We start from the raw sequence: 5,249 nt of genomic DNA, 5'->3' as shown, positions 1-5,249 counted from the left end.
AGGTCTTTTAATTGGACACTACTAGACTCCAGCTAAAACATTCATTTATGTATTTCTTTATTTTATTAATTTGTGCAGGTTTTTAATCTCGTGTACATTTCATTATAGAACAAGTTTCCAAACACAGAAAATAAAATTGAAAAAAATTCAATCTTTCATAATTGATCTGCAGCCTCAAAAAAAAGATTATATGTATTACTTCTAAACAAAGGCAGCCCGTCAACCCAGAGAAGTCTTTGTGCCAATTGACTCGACTACCACATAGACCTATATTCTATTTTATTGAAAGAAACAGAATATCATGTTGATTTCAAGCGGTGGAAGTTAAAGTTAAAGATATCTTTATTATAAGAAAAAACACATCTTTTATATTCAAAAGAATAATCAGTTACAATCCTTAGTTCGAATGCTCTTCAAAATTGAAAAGCGGAATTAAGATCCAAAATAGTAGGATTCAAAACAGTCCAAAAGAGAATAGTTTGAAAGATAACGAGGCATGGATTCAGTGCGTCACCGGAGACAAGAATCCGTGCGCACTGAGACGACTAGATCGCAGGCACATTTGATTATTTATGGAAAGAAACAGAAACCATTTGGATTTGAAGCAATGGATCTAGTGAAGTTAAAACTTGAAGTTGGAGCACATTGTGTTCGCCCTGAGCAAGGTGTTAGAGAATCCAAGGCGAGAAGTGGCCAAGTCGAAGTGCAACAGATTGTCTTGCATCTGGTGCCCTCCGATCATTATGTTATAGCTGCTACGCCACTCCTCCGCTTCAACCAATGCAAGACAAGACTCCCTCGCTCACCATCACCATCGCATTCGCTCCCATGATTCTCTAGATCATCTTGGTGTTGTGCAACACGAGATCTATGGGCGGTACACCTGGCCCAACTCTACTGGACTTTACGGTGGTCGCATCGAAGCAGGCGTCAAATGGTTTCACAGCAGCCACGCGGGAGATGCTCATCGCCTTTGCTTCCTTCACGAAAGCGTCGCGAATGGCACTATACACAGACCTTTCAATAGACGTTGTGTACTTCAAGGCGGTGGTGAGTACCGTGCTGCCGATCTTCAATTTGGGGAAGTTGATGGCAACATTGTTTTCATGACCCACTCGGATGGCTGTAACAGAGATAGAATACTGGCTATCCACGAAAGGAGTGTAAGTGAGGCTCTGGGAAACATCTTTGTTCCCGGGAAGAAAGACGTAGGGCACCTTGCCAAACAAGAGGGCACCAGGTGCGGTAGACGAGGGGAGATAGACGGCGAATGTGCGAGGGAAATTAGAGAAGGCGGCAGAAAAGAGAAAGGGCAGAGCCAGTTGAGTATAGCCGAGCCCCGCCATACCGACGACACGTAGGGGAAAAACTCCATGGAGTAGATCGGCTGGAGCGCAGGTGAAGGTGAATCAGAGCAGTGTGAGGGAGGAAGAGAGGGCCAGCACATCTTCCACCACGTGGCCACTCCAACTATCCCTTGCGATGATGTTGAAAGAACTTGCGCTGCACGTGCAATTATCGCACCAGCCCCCAGCAGCCGAGCAAAGAGCTGAGGGACAGCCATGTTGGAAGTATTAGAGTTCTGAGGGGCGTGAATCAGAACACACTGATTTTACTTAATCAATTTTCAAATTTCAACATTCAAGATTTATAAACTGAATGTATTCAAATCTTACTCAAATAAATATCATTCACCATGCATGAATATGAAAAACATGAACTCACAAAAGATAGAGACACGTATTTTGCCGAGTGGGAAACCCACAAAATTTTTCAAAAAGGATTCGTCATAAGAAGAAAAAACCACTCCGTGAACCTGTAATTTTTATTGAGCTTCAACTCTTTACAATCAGTAGCAACAGCTACTTGAGAATTCAACCCTGTTTGTCTCTTTTTAATGGTATTATAACCTTACATACACATATAATTGTGTGTAATAAATCATACACCTATATATGTAGATAAGTTTATAATCAACCCTTTTAGCTTTTTACAAGTTCAAGAATATTTTGTGTCTCTGCCTTTATAACACTATATCACTCTCATACATTCAGATTTTTACAATAATCTCTTTAAATAGAGATGAGATTCCTACAAAATCAATTATAAAAAACAAACTGAACTAGTTAGGGCCGTTTCAAAAATGCATTATCAGTTATGCCATGGAATTCTTCATGCCTTTTGAATACCAGCCTTATAAACAACAAACTATGCCAAAAAGAACTTCCAACTTTTCTTCAAATTCTTCAAAAAATAGCCATTAGGGTTTGTAAGAAACCCCCAAAAAATTTTCCCTTGAAACAAATGAAAGACCTTCAAAAATTGTTAATTAGGGTTCGAACATAAAACCCTCCAACATTTTGATTTGAAACTTCTTCTTTTTTTAAAAGATACTAGATTTGAAGAAGAAAATGAAACTTCCATATTTTACATAGGAAGACAAACATAAAGTTTGCCTTTGAAAACATTCAAAAAACCTTATTCTTCTTTTCAAAAAGGAATTTTGAACAAACTGAAATAGTCATACCTGTTTTTGCTTTTACCTCCTTTTTCTTAATGAAACCCTTTGTTCACAGTAAACAACATATTCCTCTTTTTGCCTTAGCCATTCATGCAATCACAAAAGAGGCAGATAAATGAGCAACTGTACAAGAATAGAAATTCATCAAATCATTCAAAGAAACTTTACCATACAATAGAAACTTTTATATTTCTTTTCACAACGTAGTGAGAAGAGAAACTCTTTCCATATTCCATCAGTGAAGGGCAACAAAACTCTTTCCATATTCCAAATCACTTTTCACATTAACCCATACTTGCCAAACAAGAACAAATTTATAGCTTCGCATGACAAAGACCACACAAAAGTCTTTCAAAAATACTTTCACAGAGTAGCAAGATCCTTCTCATATATTTTATGCAAAGAACAAAAGAAGAAATTCCAAATGCATTCGTAGAGAAGAAAAAAATGCCCATAAGAAAAACTCCTTTTTAGTTTCCTTTCAAGTCCACCATAGAAACCTTACACTTGACGAGACATGTAGACTTTTATTAACTGCCATGTACTGTTCATGTTCAGTATTTTAAAGTCTTATATACTATGCACTAGTACCTTTGTCTTGCCACATTTCAAACTTATTTTTGTTTTGCCTTTGCCACGTGTTTATGCCATGTAAAACATGTTTTCAAACTTGCCTTTGCCACTTTCGTGTTATCAAAAAAATTGTCATCCTTGAAAGCATGGTCAACAGTCTTCCCCATTTTTTGAGGCAAAAATTTCACCATTTCATATATACAAGATGAAATATTAAAAAAAAATAGAATTCAAATTTCTTCTTATATATACAAGATAATGAACAAATATGTAAGTAGATTACTGTCACTAAACAAAGAATATAACGCTGAAAATAGATGTTGATCACATAATATGCTAAACCATAATGCTGATATAGAACAGATCACTTAAGAATGTTGAACACATAGAACATTGATCACAATATAACCAATATAGCACTGGTCACAATATGTAGTGTAGATCACCATATGCAACCACCTGAATATGTCAACTAAACCAACTAATAAAAAATGTCAACTGATGAAAAATAATACCAGTTGAAATAACCAACAACCAATTGATGTATGCTAAACAACTAGAACAACCAACTAATATCTTCCCCAAAAGTTTTTCATCAAAAAATTTGACCACCTACTTTTAATGTAGAAGAAAATTCTATGTATAGGAGCATAAACCTAATACAAAAGTTATATGCCAAAAAAACTTTATATCAACATTGATTGAGAAGAAACTTCCAATCGAGTTCTTAAGCACTCAAAAGAGTCCCTATGTAGAGCTTTAGTGAAGATATATGCTACATGTCCTTGAGTGGGCACATAGATCAACTTGAATTCATTATTAAGAACTTTATCATGTAAAAAGTGAAGTTTAATGGCCACATGTTTTGTCCATGAATGCATTACTAAATTTTTACTCATATAAATAGCACTCATATTATCACACATGATAGAGATAGGTTTTGGGACTTGAATTCCTAAATCAGTAAATTGTTAATCCATTCAAATCAGTTGAGTGCAATAGGTAGTAGCAACAACATACTCAGATTCACATGTAGACAATGTAACACAATCCTATTTTTTGCTATGCCAGGGAACTAAGCAATTACAAAGGAAGAAAGCTGCACTAGTAGTACTCTTTTTTCGATTAGATCCACCACAATCTACATCAATATAACTAGAAAGTGTAAAATCATCACTGTGAGGATACCATAAATCAAAATCAAATGTACCTTGAACTTGATTTATTGTATTAAGATGAGATTGTTTTGGATCAGACTAAAATCTTGAAACCATGCATACTACTTGTATTATATCAGGTCTAGATGTTGTAAGATATAATAGGCTTCATATCATGGATCTATATATAGTTTGATTTATAGAAGGTGAGTCATCATTCTTCATTTGTTTGCAGCCTATCTCCATAGGAGTGCTTACTAGTTTACAATTAGCCATATTAAACTTCTGCAACATTTCCTTTGCATATTTTGTTTAAGAAAGAAAAAGGCCATGTTCAAGCTGTAAGACTTGCAGTCCAAGAAAAAATGTGAGCACACCCAATAAAGACATTTCAAACTCAAATTCCATTATTCTTGAAAATTATTTTGTTGATTCATTATTAGTAGACCTAAAAATAATATCATCTACATATATTTCTACTGCCAAGATGTCATCATTTATAACTTTGATATACAAAGTGTTATCTACTTTTCCACAAAAAAATCCATTCGCAATTAGATGTTTATCCAACCTAGATTACCAAGCTCTAGGAGCTTTCTTTAAACCATATAATGCCTTTTTGAGTCGGTAAATATAATCAGGTTTGTCAGAAGATTCAAATCCTTCTGGTTGTTCCATATAGACTTCCTCTTCAAAATACCCATACAAGAATGCAATTTTAACATCCATTTGGTAAACAGTAAACCTTTATAACTGACATATGCAAGAAAGATTCTGATTGACTCCATCCTTGCAACTAGTGCAAATATTTCACCAAAATCAATTCCTTCCTACTGAGCATATCCTTTTGATACAAATATAGCTTTATTCCTTATTACTTTTCCATCTTCATTCAATTTATTATGAAACACTCATTTTCTACCTATTACATTTTTGTCATCAGGTCTAGGAACAAGTTCCCAGGTCCTTATTTTCTCAAATTGGTTTATTTCTTCCTG

General features: G+C 35.1%; 1 pseudogene; it reads right to left on the bottom strand.

The window, feature by feature from the left end:
- Positions 1-622: 622 nt before the first annotated feature.
- LOC149571341 (putative aspartic proteinase GIP2) lies at positions 623-4,980 on the bottom strand (annotated as a pseudogene).
- Between the last annotated feature and the right edge of the window lie 269 nt (positions 4,981-5,249).

This window comes from Cupressus sempervirens, chromosome 2 (assembly GCF_028749045.1).
Source record: "Cupressus sempervirens isolate cs-2001-9-10 chromosome 2, ASM2874904v1, whole genome shotgun sequence".
NCBI classification, from domain to species: Eukaryota; Viridiplantae; Streptophyta; class Pinopsida; order Cupressales; family Cupressaceae; genus Cupressus; species Cupressus sempervirens.
The sequence above is the reverse complement of the archived record's forward strand: the minus strand, read 5'-3'. Positions and strand labels throughout refer to the sequence as shown.